The 21,895-nt window shown below is 35.6% G+C and overlaps 1 protein-coding gene across 2 annotated transcripts in view; it reads left to right on the top strand.

Annotated features, from left to right (window-relative positions):
• The window catches only part of COMMD10 (COMM domain containing 10), a 184,318-nt gene that overhangs the window by 130,036 nt on the left and 32,387 nt on the right, over nt 1–21,895 (top strand). Inside the window, exon 6 of one of the 2 annotated variants that reach the window (XM_059888321.1) lies at nt 1–21,895. This exon is cut by the window's left edge and continues 80,857 nt beyond it. The gene's annotated coding sequence lies outside the window, so the exon portion shown is untranslated. 2 annotated transcript variants of the gene reach the window in all.

Below are 21,895 nucleotides of genomic sequence, written 5' to 3'. Positions count from 1 at the left end.
TATACCAGTGGGAACCAGACAGCATGTCTAGGTAAAATCACTTATCACAATGCAGCTACTTTTTTACTATGGTAATTTTAGCTCAACTAGGTCATGTTATAAATGTCAACATAGTGAGAGAGGGAATAAAGTGTCATCCGAATAATACACATGTGCTTACATTTCAGTGGAACTTAAAATCTTTTATGGGAATCAGGATTAGAAGGGTGATTTTTTCATTGTAGCAATAAATATGAATATAGTTACTGTCACTGTGACTCTTTTCTTAACTGTTCAATTTGGCCTCATCCCTGGTTACCTTAAATTAGAAAGAAATTCTCAGTTTTGCCATGGGAGGTTAGTATAGATAAGAGTTTTTCAGCCAAATCATTGTAGTTGCTTGATAAAAAAATACATTTCCAATAACCTTTAAAAACTGTGTTAAGGGAAATGAGATCTAATGTAAGCCACAGAACCACCACTTGATATTATATTAACATTACTCATATTCTAGGCCAGAGTTTAAAAAAAATTTTATTCATTGTTGATTTTGTACAACACTAACTAGATGTTAATTTTAAATTATTTAGGCAAAGTAATTGAAGAAAGGAAATATCTCATTTTTCATGTTCATATATAGTAATTTTTTCCATTATTTCAAGATAAAGAATTATATATATAAAAGGTTCAGTAAAATAGATTTGTCAACCTTTAATAGGCCGATACTTCTTTTTTTCCTTCAAAGTTTCAATTAAACCCGAGGAAATAATATAGTCCCACTATGATTTTAAATGAATCTTTTCATGGTTGCATAAATTGTGATTTGTCATAAATTGTAGGATTGTGAATGACAGTTATGTCTGGATTCTGATCCTTTTACTTTTCTGATTCATGCTTATTAAAATAGGACCTCTAGGATCACTGTGATTAGTTACATGTTATATCTTTGTTAGTTACATGTTATATATTATAACTTAGCCTTGATTATAAGCAAGCTTTAACTATTTAATTCAGTTTAATCTTTGCATTTGTAGAGAAAAAATTCTTCACTGCAGTAAATAAGCAGTAAGGCATACCTTATATTTTGAAGATTAACTTAACTTGAGAATCATACTTTTGATTTTGACTTCCAACTTCTGATAGGATTAAGGTTGATTGTTTTATCTTCCTGTGAAATAGTATAAAATAAATGTGTACTTACGGATGTTGCAGTTTAGAGTAGAAGAATTTCACTTTATAAGAAACGAATTTGTCTTCACATTTAGGCATAAAAATGCCAGTATGTAGAGGACATTTATAATTTATTAACTTAAAAAATATTTTTATTATTTCCCTTTTTACTATTTTTTTTATTCCTACTTACAGAATGAGATACAGGTAGTGAACTTATATTTAAGATTGATCATTTGTTTTGAATCAGGTACAGACTAATAATGACTCTATCTAATGTAGATATTTTGGGTTCAATCTCTAGGTGATGGATATTCATGTGTAATAAAACTCACTGCTTGATTTAGCATTGATTGTCATTGTTGTTGATAATCCTGGCAGGAGCAGCATTGATTGAACAAATGTGAAGATTGAATTTGCCTTTTCCTAGCAAGGTAGTCAGAGAAGCAGGATGAAGTATAAAAGCTGACAGCACCACAGCATTAAATCTATTCAACTGTACTTCAGAAAAAAGAAATGGCAGTGATTAAGGGTACCATTCAATTCAACAAGCATTTATTGAGCAGTTCTATAGCCCGACACAGTGTTAGCTGCTAATAGATACAAAAGGAAAAGACAGTATAATTTGCCCTAAAGAAGTTTATCATGTAATTTGGGAGACAAGTCATTCATATATGAAACAGCTGGAGAACAAAATATGACAATATATAATCACGTGTGGATTTGTTTGTGCAACAGAAATACAAGCACAGTTATTTGTCCAGCACGTGAAAAGAAATACCTGTGTGATGTGAAATTCTGTGTGGTGACATAAAGTTAAAATAGCCTTCTCTCTTTGCTTCTAATATCCTAAAAACTCATTCACTCTATTTTTGCAGTAAGTCCTCTATATATTCTAAATACAGTTCATTTTTCCAATATCTAGGTATTCTGGATCGTATTTTTTAGAAAGTAGGCCTCAAAGAGCACAATCATCTGCTTAACTTTGTGTAATGAGACCATGTAGCAAAGCAGCCTCATTACGTTCTGTTTATGTTATTTTTTTATTGCTTTCTCAGTGGTAATGGTCTAGAAGATTTTTGTTGTTGTTGATAATCATGGTAAGAACAGTTAACGTGAGATCTACTCTCTTAACAAATTTTAAGTGTGTAATACAGTATTGTTAACTGTCTCATTATGGTTTTGATTTGCATTTCCTTGATGACTAGTGATGTTTAACATCTTTTTATATACCTATTGGCCATTTGTAGTATTCTTTTTAAAAATTTTTATTAGAATATAATTGATTTACAGGGTTGTATTAGTTTCTGCACTACAGCAAAGTGAATCAGTTATACATATAAATTGATTTACTCTTTTTTAGAGTCTGTTCCCACATAGTTTATTTCAGTGTGTTGAGTGCAGTTCCTTGTGATATTATATAGTAGGTTCTTATTAGTTATCTATTTTATGTATAGTAGTGTGCATATGTCAATCTCAGTCTCCCAATTTATCCCCCCCCGCCACACATATTTTCCACACCTTTGACTCTGTTTTGCAAATAGGTTCATTTGTACCTTTTTTTTTTTTTTAGGATTCCACATATAAGTAATATGTGATACTTGTCTATCTGACTTAGTTCACTCAGTATGGCAATCTCTAGGTCTGTCCATGTCGTTTGTAAGTATTTCTTAGAAAAATGTCTATTCAGATCCTTTGCCTTTTTCTTAATTAGTAATTTATAGTTTTGGGGTCTTGTTTTCTGTTTCATTGTTTTTGCTAGTAAGTTAGAGTTTCTTTTATATTTTGAATATTAACTCCTCAATCAGATACATGGTCTGCAAATATTTTTTCCTATTCTGTAAGTTGCTGTTTTCACTTTTTAATTCCTCCCTTTACTGTACAGAAGCTTTTTAGTGTGATGTACCTGCATTTGTCCATTTTAGCTTTTGTGACCAGTCTTTTGGGTGTCCTATCAAGAAATTATTGCCAAGAAGCGTTTTTTTCCTGAATTTTCTTTTAGTGGTTTTACATTTTTGGGTCTCATGATTAAAGCATTACTTCTTTTCAGTTGATTTTTGTGTACAGTGTAAGATAAGGATTCAGTTTTATTCTTTGGCATTTGGATATCCAGTTTTCCTAACACGGTTTACTGAAGAGGCTCTCCTTTTCTCCTTAGTACTCTTGTTGAAGATTGGTTGACCATATATACATGGGTTTATTTCTGGACTCACTGTTCTCTTCCATCAGTCTGTATATGTGTCTTTATGTTAGTACCTTGCTGTTTGAATTATTGTAACTTTATCATATATTTTGAAATCAGGAAATGTGATGCCTTCAGCCATGTTCTTCTTTCTTAAGATTGTTTTGGGCCTCCAGGGTTTTTGTGTTTCCATACGAATTATAGGGTTGTTTGTTCTATTTCTGTAAAGACGGCATTGGTATTTTGAAATGCCATTGAATCTGTGACTCACCTTGGGTAGCACAGACATTTTAACAATATTAAATGTTCCGAGTCTTTCCATTTATTCGTATCTTCTTTAATTTGTTTCATCATGCTTTGTGCTTTTCGGTATACAAATCTTTTACCTCCTTGGTTAAATTTATTCCTAACTATCTTATTCTTTTTGATGGTATTATAAATGTTTTGTTGTTGTTGTTAGTTTCTGTTTTGGATAGTTCCTTTTTAGTGTATAGAGATGTGACTGATTTTTGCATGTTGATTTTTTTTTTAATCTTGCAGTCTTATTCAATTTCTTTATTCTCTTCAGTTTTTTTTTTGTGCAGTCTCTAGAGTTTAGTCATTTGGAAACAGATAATTTTACTTTTTCCTTTAGTATGCTCTTAAGATACTTTTAAGACTCAGCTTTGACTGGGAAGCACTCTCTCTTCTGTGCCTCTCCTTAGGTATTTCTCCATTGTCCCTCCAGACCTGTTGTACATTTATCATATGTCATTGTATTTTAATATGTTTTAATAAATTAATCTGTCTGATTCATTAGATTGACATTTTTTTTTTACCATATCACTAGAACTTCACTTATTTCTCAGTACATCGTAGACTCTTAAACACTTATAGGATGAATAAAATATATGAATTTGTTATTTATTAGAATACTAGTTCTTTGGCCACCTCATGCGAAGAGTTGATTCATTGGAAAAGACTCTGATGCTGGGAGGGATTGGGGGCAGGAGGAAGAGGGGATGACAGAGGATGAGATGGCTGGATGGCATCACTGACTCGATGGACGTGAGTCTGAGTGAACTCCGGGAGGTGGTGATGAACAGGGAGGCCTGGCGTGCTGCGATTCATGGGGTTGCAAAGAGTTGGACACGACTGAGTGACTGAACTGAACTGAACTGAAAAAATCTGTTATTGCATTTAGTTCTTACAGTAAACATGGGGTACATTCCTATCGTTAAATGTCCAGTGGATATGGATCTTTAAGATCCAATGATGTATACAAGTTAAAAATAAAAAGCCCACCTCTTTTACAGCCCCATCTCTACCATATACTTTTCTCCAAGAAAACTAATATAAAAAACCGTGTTGTTCATTTCTCCACACCATCAACAGTTCTTGAAGTTACTTGAATCAGTTCAAATATCAATGTGATATGTAGGTATAATATGTGTGTGGTATATCATCCTCATTAGAAACAGCTTTTCTTTTTTTTTTTTTAGAAACAGCTTTTCAAGTGTTAAATGACATTGCCTTCCTCCCAGTTTACCACTTAATGATTTCAGATACAGTTTTAAATTGCATTAAAAAAATTTTTTTTTTAGTCCTTAATTCCTTTTTTTTTAAGGTTATTTCTGAGGCTGGCTTGGAATAGTACTCCCTATTACTCCATACTCTTAAAAATGGTTTTGCCAGCTCTTCAGTTCAGTTAAAGTTGCTCAGTTGTGTCCGACTCTTTGCAACACCATGGACTGCAGCTCTCCAGGCCTCCCTGTCCATCACCAACTCCTGGAGTTTACTCAAACTCATGTCCATCAAGTTGGTGATGCCATCCAACCATCTCATCCTCTGTCGTCCCCTTCTCCTCTGGCCGTCAGTCTTTCCCAGCAGCAGGGTCTTTTCTAAGCCAGCTCTTAGAGCCTTGTAAAATAAGATCAAGCTGATTCTACAGCCTATTTGTGGTAGATATAGTGCTATAATTTTGGCTAAATATAATTGACATGAAATAACTATAATTGAAATAGTTAATTGCTAGTTCATCTGGAATTTTCTGTTGCAGTTTTTCATAATAAGAGTTTTTTAGTGTCAGCTACTTTATTTTTGGCCCAACTGTATTTCTTAAGTTCTTAAACATCAGATTATTTGGAGAATCATACCCTCTCTGGCAAATGGGAATTCTTCTATTTTATTGTTTTGAACTGTATTTTCCTCAAAGTCAGTATTTCAGCAATGAAGGTATCTAGGTTTTCACTTCTTAGGTGGTTTTTCTTGGCAGTGAATATAAGAAATTCTCCAGTTCAATTCAAAAGAGTGAAATTTAAAATTTGTGTTTTTGTTAACTATGCTTTCCCTAATCACATGGTTTTTGGCTTTCTTCTAACTGTAGTATGGTGGTTTAGTCACTAAGTCATATCCGACTCTTTTGACCCTATAAATTGTAGCCTGCCAGGTTCCTCTGCACATGGGATTTCCCAGGCTAGAATATTGGAGTGGATTGCTATTCCGTTCTCCAGGGGATCTTCCTGACCCATGAATAGAACCTGGGTCTCCTGCATTGCAGGTGGATTCCTTATCAACTGAGCCACCAGGGAAGCCTTAGGGTAGTAGTCTTAAAAGCTTTGAAATCATATCTAGGATACTGTGTGTTGCAATACATAGTAGCTGCTTCTGCTAAGTCGCTTCAGTCGTGTCCGACTCTGTGCAACCTCATAGACGGCAGCCCACCAGGCTCCCCTGTCCCTGGGATTCTCCAGGCAAGAACACTGGAGTGGGTTGCCATTTCCTTCTCCAATGCATGCAAGTGAAAAGTGAAAGTCAAGTCGCTCAGTCGTGTCCGACTCTTTGCCACCCCATGGACTGCAGCCTACCAGGCTCCTCCGTCCATGGGATTTTCCAGGCAAGAGTACTGGAGTGGGGTGCTATCGCCTTCTCTGATATAGTAGCTACTACTTCACTTTTCTCAGTTTATACATAGTATGGTTAGTATCTATTATAATTTTAAAATATGTCAAGTTTTTTCTCTTTTTTTCCCCAAAAGTTCTTGGATATCATAGTCACTTCTGGCTGTGTCCTTAATTCCTGTCTATAGCATTATTTTATAAACATAAATGAGAGGATTAAAGGAAATGTTTTTTTAAAAACAAACTTTTAATTAGTATTTGAAAATTCAAGCAGTTTCATCAAATGTGGCTCCCAGTAAGTTCCTTCAGCTTAATCAGAATTTTATCAGCTTATTAAGGTCCACCTTAAATGGACCTTCAAATATTTTTTGAAGGCTTTCCATTCTTTTTGCTTTTTCATTTTGTTTTCTTTTTGCCCTCCAAATCTCTCCTTTCTCTTCCTGTGTTTTTTTCCCGCTTATCTATCTTTCTTTCTCCATCTTACCTCTTCCATTTCCTCCCCTATTTTTCTGCATTCGCCTCTGTTCAGCTCCTTTCTCGCATTGATGCACTTCATTCATTTGCCGTCTGTCCTCCCTTTGTACAATGTAAGAACGTACATGCCCTGTCTCATGTCGTGATCTCTTTTTGTTTGTCTGCCCTTCCTTGTGCTCATTTTTATGAAACAAAGTTGAAGGGGAATAGGTTTGGATGGGAGAAATAGAGGTTTGTTTTACAAAAATATGTGTTATTAATTCCAACAAATCTTGTGAGAATTGTTAACTACAAGTATATAAAATCTACTGTGATCCTTGCATGAAGAGTTATGTTAGTATCGCCATTTTTGGTTGAAAGCCATGATTCATACAGACTGAGAATATGTTTGACATGTAAAGACACACTTTACTGTTCCCTTCTCTTAAAGAGACAACAGTTAAAAACATTGATCTCTATATAGAAGACATTGTTAAAAATCAACTTGTTGTTGCAATGTGTTGCTATAGGATGCTAGAATTACTTTAAGCTTGAAGCAAAACCAGAACCAAATACTTGGAAAGCTAAATGCAAAGGCTTCAAGGAAGTTTAGGATCATCTAAATGGTTAGCCTAAACAACTGAAGACTTTAAACAGACCTGTATTTGTAAACAACAGAAATGATGTCTGGTTTAAGTATTATTCAGTGGTATTTTATCAAAGCTGAGTCTCCCTCACAATCCTGGTTCTGTGCTTTGCTGGGCTTATTCCCTGGGAGTTGCCCCATGTAATACGTTTTGGTTTTCATATTGTTGCCAGTGGAAATGGGTCTTTATGGCTTAAGTGGGTTGATATTGTTTGGTTGAAAATGAACTCCTAGGGAGCCTACACATTAAAAAAATTTTCCAAACCAACATAATGTGGAAATGTACTGCTAATCCTGTTATAGAATAGTGGGTACTTATGAGGTTCTCAGAGCAGAATCTTGAGATTTGTTGAATAAAACTTAATGGGAATTTAAGCTGGTTTGTAACTATTAACAGATGTAACTTTTAGAGAAACATTTTCAAATTACTTTAATCTAGTTAAAACTGGTCAGGGCAATTATCAAAGAATTGAAAGTTGCTCCGGTTAGTTCATTGAAAACTCCTGCCTTTTAAACTATTAATCATAAAAATGCTCTGTTCTTAATTGTCATGTGGTCCAGTAAATATGAGCAGTTTTTCTATGTCACCAGTGCTGTTAACAATCAGGCTGATGACTTAATGTTTCATTATGGTGGTTGCAAGTAATTCTGGAAATAGTATTTTAAGAAATGTCTTGCTCAGAAGCATCATTTCTTCCAGGAAATAGACTTTCATTTTGATCTAAAAAGTTCAAGGATATGGCATCCTGTTGGAGCTCTGGGGTGTTACTATTTTCAGACCTTATTTGTGTGCAACATGAGCCATATTGATTTCCAGATAATATGAATTTATTCAAAACAGGAGATTATAACATTCTAGGGGCAGATTGTTTCTAGCTTTATTAAATTTATTTTGATTACAACCGAGAAAATTGCTTTGAAACAACTAAGATATTCTAGTCTGACCCCTTAGCTTTGCTGTCATTTAATCTTTCCCAAGGTTTCTCCTGTTATCCTCTCTTTTCAGTAGGAGATGATGGTATTGGTACAAATCGAGAGATGTAGGATTTAGCATCACTGCTGATTTACAAAAAATGCAAAGTGTCTTTTTTTCTAAATAAATATAACCAAATGAACTTTACTGAATAATAATTTGACCATGTAATAAAAAGCAGGGAATATTTTCTCAGAGTAGTTAAGTTTCAAATATTGCATACATTTTTTTTCAAATAACATCTATAGTTTAGAATAAAAGCATGATGGGGTATTGTTTTTTGTCAAAATTCCTGAAATTACAGTGGAAATAAAGTAAAAATAAATCATAATTTTTATAACTGGAACATTAAATCTGTTTTTAATAATACTACCAGTCAAAGGGGAAATGCTCAAATTTAACCATTACTGTTCTGCCATGCAGTGAAAGTGAGAGTTGTTCAGCCGTTTCAGACTCTTTGCTCCCCCAGGGACTACACAGTCTATGGAATTCCCCAAGCCCCTTCTCCAGGGGATCTTCCCAACCCAGGGATCGAACCCAGGTCTCCCACATTGCAGGCGGATTCTTTACGAGCTGAGCCACAAGGGAAGTCCCTTTTACACATACTGGGAGGTCTCTGCAGTAGTCTACAAAATCCTAAATGACGTGGTCCCCTCGAGGTTTTCTCTCTGGTCTTGTTTTCTACCACCCTGTCTCCCTCACTGAGTTTACTTCAGTTGTGCTGGTCGTCTTACGGTTCCTCCAGCATTCCAGGAACTTTCTGCTTTAGAGTCTTAGTACTAGTTGTATCTCTCGCTGGAATCTTCTTCCTTTAGACAGCCATGTAGCCTTTTCTCAGTGCTTGCACGTCAGCTTCTTAGGCAGGCCTACCTTGATCATCCTGTTCAAAAATCACAACCTTTACGCTCCCACTGCCTCCAGCGCCTGAACTTACTTCCTGTGCTCCACTTTTTCATTTCAGTAGCATCTCTCACTTTCTAACAAACTGTAACATGTTCTTATTTTTAAAGAACATAAAGTGTGAAATAGAACAAAACACAGAAGCGTATTCAAAGATAATGAATGGGCACAAATAATGTATGTCAAATCCAGAGAGGAAGTTAAGGAAATAATAATTACAAAATCATAAGATCTAAACAAAGGTATTAATCTTTAGATAGAAGGGCTGAGCAAGTATCAAACAGAATGAATGAATATAAAATACTCCCTTGTAAATGCATATTTTTGGCATTTTAGTCTACTGACACTAAAGAAGAAAGTCCTGAGACCCTGAAGAGAAAAATAAGTTACGAACAAAAAAACCTGAATTAGACAGTTATTAACACGTCACAGTGGCAGCCCTGAATACTAGGCCATAGTGGAGAAAATGTTGTTAGGGTTCTATAGGAGAATGATTTTGAAACTAGAAGTTTATATACTGAGCTAAACTGTCCGTGAAATGTGAAAGCAAAGATAGATGAGGCAGACTTGCAAGAACTCTAAAAGTGCATCTCCAATAAAACATACTAGGTGATAAGAGGAGAGGAAAGCAGCAGTGACTCTAACCCGAGTATACAGTGAAATACCCCAAAAATATAAGTGACAGGTAAGCAGTTATTATCCAGGAAGGCAACTGATTCAAATTGAAACTCAAAATCTAACAAACAAGCAGCAATCCTATGATTAGCAGTCAAAGGGAATTACAGCTTTTATAATGCTGAATCCTGAAGAACCAGAAAGCTTCCTCAAAGGAATTAAAAGTATTCATTATCAGCCTGTTCTCCATTTAATGTTTTTAACCGATGAGCTTCTTATTATTAGCTCATACTCTCTCTTCTTCATTGTACCTGTGTCGTTTTTTTTTTGTTTTTTTTTTTAAGTAAATGAGTAGATTTTGGCACATTTCACAAATGGAGAAAACTGCAAAATAGGTATAAAAAGCACAGATCTGAAATATAGAAATGATTGACCTCTATGTCGTATTACAAAAATAGTACCTTCAAGGTGGAAGTTCACGGTTGGGATGTAGACAGTTGGTTAGTTGGTTAGACCAGGGGAGGGTTTTCCAGCAAAATGAAAAGTCTCAGACCTGCAGAGATGGCCGAGACCCAGACTCTTTGCTGAGTGACTGAGTTAGTAGAGTTGTGTCCTCTCTTTCCCAGGACTCCCAAGGCTCCACGTCAGCTTCTTCCTGTGCCCCTACCAGCCATTTATACTTCAAAGAATCTCTTCTTGAAAGGAACTCTAAGACCCTTTTAAAATCTGTGTTCTTTGTCCTTAGAGCTGAAATTATCCTTTTGGGTATGCTTTCAGAACTCATACTTTTTTTTTTAACTAGTTAATAACTCGATCTGTGTGTAAATTATTTACAGATGAATGCACTTCCAGCCAAATTGCCTTATTTAAATGTATCATTACTGGACACTTCAATAGCTTCTCCATTTGAACACCGAATTTTACTTCATTTCAAATATATTTGCATAAGCAGCTTATATCATTCCTTACTCATCCATTTTATGGTATTAAAGTAATAATTTTACCCGTCTTCAAAACAATATGCATTAGATTATTACTCCCTCGAGAATTTATATGTGAACTGGGGGTATTTTTTGCTCTTTATGTGACCTTTTTTTAATGATTATTACAAAATTGAAATCGTATTCTTTTTCATGCTATCTAGGACTTTTTGCCTGTTTTTAAAGCAGGCAAGTCTTTTAAATGCCTGGCTTGCAAGTGTTAGCTAGCAAAGCTGCCTTGTTGATTGGCATTGCTGTTCAGTGACACTCTCTGTCTTTCCCTGTAAGTATTTCCAGGAGGAACCCATTACATGACTCTCATGCTGCTGGGAGTTTCCCTATCTTCCTTTGTCGTGTCTGCCTCCACTGTCTGTTTGGCTTCCATAGCAGATGTTATTCAGATTGGATTCTTCCCAGCCACAGTGCTGGTGGGAATTTTAGCCTCTTTTCTCTCCCTTTCTCTCTGTCAGTAAAGACCCTGACCCTTTAGAAATGTTAACCTCACTGATTATGACCCTTCTGTTTTTGTTCATTACTTTTCACCTCTTAACGTTAATGCCAAATATTTCTCCCGTTACCACAGATTCTTCTAGAACCCTTAAAGCCCCAAGTTCAGTCTTGGTTGTCTGTGCAAATCCCTTAAATGGCTCCCTATCTGAAAACAGTAGCCAAAATCTCACAGTGCCTTTATGTAAATAAAGCCTCTCCCTCTCCCTCTCTTACCTCATCACCTCCCTCTTACTTAACTGTATTCCAGACATTCTTTCTCCTTGTTGTTTCTTGAAGATACCATGCACACATTCTCCTCAGGAATATTGTACTTGTTGATATTTCTGTCTAGAACGTTCCACTCCCAGATATTCTCATGGTTTATCCTTTCACTTCTTGCAGATCTTTACTCAGATGTCACCTCATCAGCGAAACCTTCTCTTTACACCCTAAGAATAACAGTGCAGCGTATTTCCAGTATATCTCATGCCCCATGGCTTCAGACAAGCCCTATGTTTTATTAGACAGATTATGTATTTTACTTATTTATTGTCAGCTTCCACCAAATGAAAACTTCCACAGGAGCAGGGAACTTTAGTTTTATAAACTGTTGAATTTGAAACACCTAGAGTAATGCCTGGCCTGTCTTAAGCACTCAGTTAAGTATTTGTTGAATGAATGAATATTATGAATGCTCCTGTGTTCACTATTTTATATGGATATACATTTTAGCTAGAGTTGACCAGTCTTTTCTGTTATGAGCAGAAATTACAATCGGATTGCCTGGGTTCAAATGTCATTTTTGTTACCTTGCACAAGTACTTAATTTCTCTGTCTCATTCTGTATCTCATAGGTTGCTTGAGGATGAAATGAATTAATGTATGTAAAGCAATTTTAATAGTATACAGCACACACAGTATTCTATAATTTGATATTAAGGAAATGTTCAACAACGTCAAAGTTGGTTTTGTCTTTTCTTTCAGCTTACTTAGCATTGTTATTTCTGAATATTTACACTAAGGCTGTTTTAAGGGAGAAGTCTCAACACCAGGGATTGAATTTTTTTTTAACTAGATGGAGAAAGACAAATACCATTTTTAAATCATGATTTTGATACTTTAATATAAAAAACTTTTTTAGGACAGAGATGTTCAACTTGTATATGTTCAGTATATACCCACTACTGGGCCCCCACTTGTGACACCTCAGAGCCCTTCATTTCTAATCACAGTTGCTTTGGTTTGACTCAGTTTGGTTCAAACCAGTATGACAACAGATAAATCACAAAGGGCAGGTTAAACTTACTTACTGCTGGTAGGAAAACAAATATGCAAACATAACCTGGACTTCTGAAATATAATGTATAGTCCTGACAGGCTGTGTCATGTCAGAAATAGGGTTGCTACCTTTTGCAATGTGGCGGTGAAATCTGTGGTTCTCCAGCTCCCATATACAATTCAGTTCAGTGTGAAGGGGCTTTTTAGCTTGACACAGTTGTATACCACTGATTAAGATAACCTCTTTGCATTGGAGGGAGTGTCCTTCAGTTTCAGTTCAGTTCAGGTCAGTTGCTCAGTCGTGTCTGACTCCTTGCAACCCCATGAATCACAGCACGCCAGGCCTCCCTGTCTATCACCAACTCCCGGAGTTCACTCAAACTCATGTCCATAGAGTTGGTGATGCCATCCAGCCATCTCATCCTCTGTTGTCCCCTTCTCCTCCTGCCCCCAATCCCTCCCAGCATCAGAGTCTTTTCCAATGAGTCAACTCTTCGCATGAGGTAGCCAAAGTATTGGAGTTTCAGCTTCAGCCTCAGTCCTTCCAATGAACACCCAGGACTGATCTCCTTTAGGATGGACTGGTTGGATCTCCTTGCAGTCCAAGGGACTCTCAAGAGTCTTCCCCAACACCACAGTTCTAAAGCATCAATTCTGTGGCGCTCAGCTTTCTTCACAGTCCAACTCTCACATCCATACATGACCACTGGAAAAACCAATACCTTGACTAGACGGACCTTTGTTGGCAAAGTAATATCTCTGCTTTTCAATATGCTATCTAGGTTGGTCATAACTTTCTTTCTAAGGAGTAAGCGTCTTTTAATTTCATGGCTGCAATCACCATCTGCAGTGGTTTTGGAGCCCCAAAGAATAGTCTGACATTGTTTCCACTGTTTCCCCATTTATTTCCCGTGAAGTGATGGGACTGGATGCCATGATCTTAGTTTTCTGAATGTTGAGCTTTAAGCCAACCTTTTTACTCTCCTCTTTCACTTTCATCAAGAGGCTTTTTAGTTCCTCTTCACTTTCTGCCATAAGGGCAGTGCATATCTGAGGTTATTGATATTTCTCCCAGCAATCTTGATTCCAGCTTGTGCTTCTTCCAGCTCAGCATTTCTCATGGTGTACTCTGCATATAAGTTAAATAAGCAGGGTGACAATATACATCCTTGACGTACTCCCTTTCCTATTTGGAACCAGTCTGTTGTTCCATGTCCAGTTCTAACTGTTGCTTCCTGACCTGCATATAGGTTTCTCAAGAGGCAGGTCAGGTGGTCTGGTATTCCCATCTCTTTCAGAATTTTCCACAGTTTATTGTGATCCACACAGTCAAAGGCTTTGGCATAGTCAATCAAGCAGAAATAGATGTTTTTCTGGAACTCTCTTGCTTTTTCTATGATCCAGCGGATGTTGGCAATTTGATCTCTGGTTCCTCCGCTTTTTCTAAAACCAGCTTGAACATCTGGAAGTTCGCAGTTCACGTATTGCTGAAGCCTGGCTTGGAGAATTTTGAGCATTGCTTTACTAGCGTGTGAGATGAGTGCAACTATGCGGTAGTTTGAGCATTCTTTGGCATTGCCTTTCTTTCAGTTTAGAAGAAATTATTTTTCTGTATATCTCAAATAGTTCTATATATCTCCAACTGAACTTTTCTGTTAAAAACATTTCGTTTTTATCGTCTTTATTTTTTAGTTTCTGAATTATATTCAAGTAATTACTCCAGTATTCAGGTTCAACTGTTATTTCCTGATTGATTTCTTTGGAAACTTTTTAAGTAATATAGACTTTAAAAGACTTATATAAACTTTTTAAGTTACATAGTAAAATAAATACTATACTTGCTAATGATGATTTTTAAAGCATGAGGACATTTTAGCTGTTATACTAAAACAATTCTTGCATGAGGACATTTTAGCATGAGGACATTTTAGCTGTTATACTAAAACAATTCTAGGATTCTGTGAAAAGTTAGAAGAAAAACTTGCCCATGTTTAAGAAAATAATAAATTCATCTTCAGAGTAAAGCTGCTAAAGTTAGCTTTTGGTCTCCGTATGTTTTAAGGAAGTATGACATACATACAGCTCAGTGAGTTATCACAAAATGAACACTCCTGTGTAACCACCAACCACTGAAGAAGGGAAGTGTTATCTGCATCCCTGGAACCCCTCTTTCTGATTCCTAACCACTGCCCCTTTCCTGCTTCCCAAAGTTAATCACTCTCCCATCTATCCTAATATCGTGGATTAGTTTTGTGTAAATTGAATCAGTCAGAATTCACTGTTTTGTCTCTGGGTACTTTTTCCCCACAACATGGCATGTGTGTAATTCCTCCATGTTTTGTATAGCACCAGTTCATTCCTGGCAGCATAGTATTCCATTGTGTGACCATACCATGGTGTGTGTAACCATTTTTCATATTGATGGAAATTTGAGTTTGTACTATGATTGGTACACATACACATGCATCTCTGTTGAACATATACTTAGATGTGAATTGTTAGATCATGGGTTCAATTTTAGTAGATAATCAAGTTTCCCAAAGTTGCTGTACCAATTTGCTTATTACCAGATGTGTATGAGAGCTGTGGTTGATACATTTCTTCTCCAAAACTTGATATTATCACTGTGTTTAATTTCAGCCGTTCTGGTGAGTTTGTAGAGAGACGTTGCAGTGAGCTTTCAATTTGCTTTTCCTGATTGTTAGTGAGTTAAGCACTTTTTGATATGTATATTGACCGTTTAGAAACCCATTATGTAGAGTGCTTTTTCAAGTCTATTATCTATCAAGTTGCTGTTTTTCATATTTATTTGTAGATATCCTAGACACATCCATTGTTGATTGTAGATTATAGTTTCATGCTTTGTGGCTTGCTTTCTGTCTTAAGGCATTTTTTTGAGGAAAATAAATTTTTAATTTTAATATGATCTTATTTCTCTGATGTATTTCTCAATCTTTTCCTTCATGGCTCCTACTCTCTGTGCCCTATTTAAGAAGTAATTACAATCTTCTGTCATGAATATTTTCCAATGTTATAGTTGGAAAATTTTATTGTATTACTCCAGTCTTCCCTGATTATATACTCTATCAATAAAAATTTAGGTGTATGCCCCCTTCTATATACATGTAATTTATTTATATGGATCATATGTGTACAATATACTCACTTTTACATAAAAGAGGAACAAAAAAAAAGAAAATAGAAAATAATTATGTAAGTATGTAAGGAGTTGTGTCCTTTTTTCCACACGCTAGTATTATGATTGGAGAAGGCAATGGCACACCACTCCAGTACTCTTGCCTGGAAAATCCCATGGATGGAGGAGCCTGGTGGGCTGCAGTAGAGGGGGTTGCTGAGAGTCGGATATGACTGAGTGACTTCACTTTCACTTTTCACTTTCATGCATTGGAGAAGGAAATGGCAACCCACTCCAGTGTTCTTGCCTGGAGAATCCCAGGGACAGGGGAGCCTGGTGGGCTGCCGTCTATGGGGTCGCACAGAGTCAGACACAACTGAAGCGACTTAGCAGCAGTATTATGATACAACCAGTATTATGCTTTTTCTGATTTATACACACTACATTTTATGTCAGCCTTTTTAGAATCAAATAGTATTATCAAGTAAGTTATTTAAACTGTTGAGTAGGAAACTTAACCTGTTGATAGTCCAATCAGAAAACTTTATTTGGAAATTTTTAATTGATATAAATTTGAGAAAACATGTTTTCTATAAGGCTGTCTGCCTTATAGAGAAAATTTATTTCCTCAATTTTCACACACCATAATTTAGGTCTCAAATTAGTTAAGCATATGGCAGACTCAGCAAATACTTGATTTTTTTTTCCAAAATGTAGATTTAATCATTTTATTACCCTGCTTTGAGTTCTCAAATTTAACAGACATCTCCTTACATTAAATATTTGTCTAAAGGTTTTCTTATTTTTATAAGATTTGCTCAGATAGAAACTAATCACAAAAAGTTAAAGAATACAAATTGCACAGATTTCCTTCTTTTTTATTTAATAACTTAAAAAATTAAAAAAAATTGTTCTATTTTTCAGTATGTAAGTTTGTGGTTTAAGATGGCTTTAGTCACTAAGCCAAATAAATATCCTCCAACTCTCTCTCTCTGTCTCAGAAAGCTTCTTATATGTGGGATTGGCAGTCCCCATATTAAACTGTTTAAATGGTGTTTTAGAATTAGATCACATATTTTTTTCTGCAAGAATTGACATATTTTAAAAGAAAAGAAATGCAGCTCTAAACACTCAGATTTGGCTGTTTATTCGACCTTCTAATCTATACATATATTGACAATTTAATTTGAAATCTTTACCTCCCTCCCCACCCCCAGCAAAAAAAAGAAAATAAGGAGCTATTCTGGTTCTTAAATTATTATCCTTTTAGTGTTAGAATATTCCTCTGTATCAAAAATAAAGTCTTATGAACTTTTTCTTTAACCTTTATGTGAATGTAAGGTCCCAAGAAAAACAGTTTGAAGAAAATCTATTAATTAGGTTTCACGGAGAAGGCAATGGCACCCCACTCCAGTACTCTTGCCTGGAAAATCCCATGGACGGAGGAGCCTGGAAAGCTGCAGTCCATGGGGTCCCTGAGGGTCGGACACGACTGAGCGACTTCACTTTCACTTTTCACTTGCATGCATTGGAGAAGGAAATGGCAACCCACTCCAGTGTTCTTGCCTGGAGAATCCCAGGGATGGGGGAGCCTGGTGGGCTGCCATCTATGGGGTCGCACAGAGTCAGACACGACTGAAGTGACTTAGCAGCAGTTAGGTTTCAAAACAGTCAAGAATGAGATAAGTTTCCTGGAATTATTCAAGCATCTGGTTTCCTAATAACCTCCACTATGTAGCCATTAGTTTTCTTTGTTTGTTTGTTTGGAGAATAATTGCTTTACATCATTGTGATGATTTTTGCCATATTAGCTATGAGTTTTTAAAAGTTAAACAGTTATCAGAAAAATTGAATTCTGAGGAGGTGCAATTTTAATGCATTTGAGCCGGAGTAAAAAGTTTTAAGTTTGGTTGTAAAGAGTGGAAAACAAAGGCAAAAGTTTGATATGGTTAAAATTTATTGTACTAAAGGCAACTTCTAGAGTATAATACATTTTTTAATATTCATACATAGTCTGAAAGTTGGTAAATTGTGTATGTTAGTGTCATAAGAGCAGTAGTAGTTATTAGGATAGTGAGCTTACTAATTGCAAAATAGGTAAGAAATTAGATGAAATCTGTTGGAAAAGCATTGTAAGTATCTCAAAAATGTAAAACACAGATTTGAAACACGAATTTCAAACTGAACTATGATGCATCTAGCCATTTCTAGACCATGTAATCTTTTTAACTCCAAAGAGGGGTGCTCATGAAAGGCCACTGTAAGAGATCCCCTGTAATAACTGATGAAGACTTTCTTATCACTGAGAGATTGCTTTTGATAAAAAAAAGATTGTGTTTTTTTTTTTCCTTCAGATTGTTTCAAACCAGTATATTTTGGGGTACTGAAGTCTGCCAGGTATAAATTGATCTTTGAATTCACCTGTGCTACTTTTCACCAGAATTTCATGCTTTTTGTCATGTATTGCTTTTCTTCAATGAATAAAGGATCAAAACCTGAGTATTTACCCCTATGTCCTGTGCTCACATCAGAATATTCATTAAACAGTTATACCTCTGTGACCTTGAATTCTCCATAAATAAAAGTTTAGAGTGCATAAATTGACTTCCATGTAGCTTTGGGGCAACACTGAAAGTTTCAGTTCTGATATAGATGAACTGCAAGGCACCTCTGTGAGGAATAGTTAGAAAAAATGTAACATGAAAGTTAGGAACGGAAACTGGATGACAGACACAGAATGGAGATTTTTACGACAAAGACTTGGGAAAGGTTAAGAGAAAATAAGTTGGACCAGGTGTGCCTGCTCCTAGATAGGCATCAGGATAGCCTTCTGCAGCTTTCTTTTTGTTGATGTAATTTTGTTTTGTCTTAATACATCTGCCCTGGCCTCAAGATGCACAGCATCTTTGGGAGTGGCTCGGAGGACAGAAAAATTGTATTACAATTTTTGGTTCTGTTAGAGTCGAAGTTGAGAACTGTTGTAGCATGGCTATACAAGTCATCTTATTTTTTGTTTTTTTACTTTCCCACCAATCTTTTAAAACAACACTAAAACAAAAACTAAAAAATAGTACAATATCCATTATTACAATTTTATGTTGTGGTAAATTTCAGTAATACTGTCTTTACCAATTTTTATTGTTTGTAGTGAAGGAATATTAGACTAGTTAGTTCATTATCTTCTTCCTTTAAAGTCAAAATTCCTACCCTGTTATTCTGTTTACTTTAGTATATTCAGGACTCGTGTGTTGGGGCTGTGTCAAATATATGAATGATTACAGGTCCTTCCTTTTTATTGAAAAATTCTTTACTTTTTGTCTTATGACAACAAGTAGGTTCCGAAACATTATTCCAGTGATTACTGTGCCCTAGCATTCTGTCAGACATCTGGGTAGATCAGATGACCTGGCCATGGTGAACTGCTGAGTCTCATATTCTAGTGTTCATTTGTCTTAACATTGGGTTTTAAATCTAAACATATTTGTCTGATGTAGGATTTTGAAGTTACCATGATATAAGTAAAAAGTAACTTTTATTTGTAATGGTAATAAACTGTTGAAGTATTAGTAAATAAAGAATTGAGAATGTGAAGTTGACTAGAGAATTTTGAAATGAGGAAGATACTTAAGGTCAGTTTATCCCCTCTCCCCAGCCCCACCATGGCCCTCCCTCCCTCTCCACTGCATAAAATTTGAATTCTAAAAGATTAATAGATATTCCAGTGTGGCTGAGATGGTCTGTGGATTTACATCAAGTAAACTATATTATTTTGTGATTTTAAAAAACAGTTTTTCTCTTTCTATACTTAATTAAAATCTTAAAGTGTTTAATACAGTGCAGATTTTAAGCTGCCTTTAGATGACTTGTGCTTCTTATTATATTTTTGTTTCTTTGTGGTTTCTGGGCTTGAGACCAGTTCCACATCTGATTTTATGAACCAGCAATGAGACAATGGCAGTAAAGTTTAAATCAACATATTGATTCAATTAATTGTGCTTCACATAAGTCACTTAACAGTCATATTTGTTATTCAGTGGTATGTTTGTCATAAAGTTAATATGTTTCCACAGTTTTTAAGGATTGTACTATTGCTATTTTTTCAAATTTGATTTTATGAATAATGATACTATATATTCCCCCCAAACTTCCCTAAGCAATTGTAGTTGATCCTTTTTACTTATGCCTTCTTTTGGTGGGGGGAGCATAATTTTTACTTTCAGACATCTAGTTTTCATTATCTTGCAGCTTATTGATAATTATTCAGTTGTTGAGATAATTGGGAAAAAAATGCGTTTTATCTTTTAGTTTGTAAGGAATCCTTTGAACTTGAAACAGAAGCTGTCTTTTTGAAATTCACTACATGGATTACGTTTTCTTAATTAAGCACTGAGTGTCATAATAGTAAATTTTTACCCTTCAGGTATAAAAATGCCTGATTTCCCATTTGTAGACAATTTATATTGAATTGAAATGCTGTGAAGTTTTAAATTTTGGGGGGATCTCAGAAAAGTTAGCTATTCTATTATACACGTGAGCAGGTAAGGTTTTTGTGTATAATTATATTCACCAGATGGAAGTAGTCTTGTTGACAAGCTCAAGAAGTAGTCCTACGTAGGGTAAGATGGAGGCCTGAGCACACATGTTGATTTTCCTGTCCCTCCTGAGACGTCACTAAAATAGAAGCGTAGAAGCACAGAAAGAACAGATTGATGAAGCAAAGAAAAAGAAAATCAGAGACTCACTAGTACTTGTTAAGTTTTCAACAAATGACGGGAGAAGGAAAGATGAGAGTGAGATGACTGATGAAGCAAGCTGTGAGGAGGCTACAGAGGAGGTGAGAGGAAACTGACCAGCCTGTCTGAGCCTGAAAGAGCCTCTGAACTGAGAATCTGCCAAGTATGAAGTCGGGCAGGAAGAAGACGTAGAGCTGAAACAGGAGGATTAATCAAAGGTCTGTCCATGAAACCAGAACAGTTGGCTCCCCTGCTGCACTTCTCATCCCCAGGCCAGAAACCAGAGCCTCATCTCAGAAGGAAGGCAGTGATCCATATGGGAAGGAGTAAGGTTTCTGTTGTGCATCTTGGCACTCTACAAGTAAGTCTGCATTATTCTGGCCTTTGAGGGACTGCAACCTCACAGCTGGCTTCCTGCACGCTCACTGTAGCTCTAGAGTGAAGCTTGCCTATGTCCAAACACGCTGATGTATACAGGGCTCAAGTTAATGCTGCCAAGGAGGCAAGAAGACAGATGAAATCTGTTTTCATTATTATGTGTCTATTGTCTCTGAAGCCCTCGTATTATTACAAGTGCTTAAATTTCTATGTTCTTATCATCATTTTGATTGTTCATTGAATATTTGTCCGCAATGTGACAGATTTTTCACAAGTGGAAGCAGATTTTATTTTCGAGAGTAATTCATTTTTGGTAAATCAGTCTTAGAAAGCTACAAAAAACTGCTTTTTCCTCCCAAGATGTTTTAATTTTGCTAATATATTAGTGGGATATGATTTAGGAACAATTAGTCTTTATATTTCATAATCTTAGCTTAAATTTAATGATAGCATAAGCTAACACTGATATTTAATAATGTGCACATATTATTCAGATATATTTGGCCTCTTGGGTTATATCATTTTTTTTTGCCTATAAGAGATATAGAATGCTTTATTAAAGCAGTGAAAAATGTTGATCTCCTTAAGTGGAAGACAAGAACATATTTCTTGTCTTTAAAACATTTAGTTATGTGAATTGAATTGTAGTGTTCAGAAAATTGCAGTTAGACTCAATCTTAATTTTTCTCATTTCCTTAAATTTTCGTGGCTATGCATATGGACTTATTTTTGTATTCATTTTCAGCTAAATAAATTTGTCCAACTATGCATGACAAATTACCTTCCATAAAAATTTCCAAAAGCATTTGAAAAATATCCCAAGGGTGGTTAAGTCTATAATATTTTACTTGATTTAAATGTTGTACCTAGCTTTCTGGATGGATATATGATCAGAAGAAAGAATCTAAAATTTAAAGAAAGTTAATTATACTGTTGTAAAAGTCCAAAATGATCTTGTATCACTAAATGAGACGGACCTTGGAGACTAGTGGAAACTTTAAATGGTAGTTTCCAACTTCTATTCATTTTGGAGTTATTCAGTGTATGAAAAATATAGTTGTTCCTAAAGGTCAATAAACATGGACATGATCATGCTGAAGTATA

This window comes from Bos taurus, chromosome 7 (genome assembly GCF_002263795.3).
Source record: "Bos taurus isolate L1 Dominette 01449 registration number 42190680 breed Hereford chromosome 7, ARS-UCD2.0, whole genome shotgun sequence".
In the NCBI taxonomy this organism is placed as follows: Eukaryota; Metazoa; Chordata; class Mammalia; order Artiodactyla; family Bovidae; genus Bos; species Bos taurus.
Note: the sequence above shows the minus strand (reverse complement) of the source record. Positions and strands in the feature narration are given on the sequence as shown.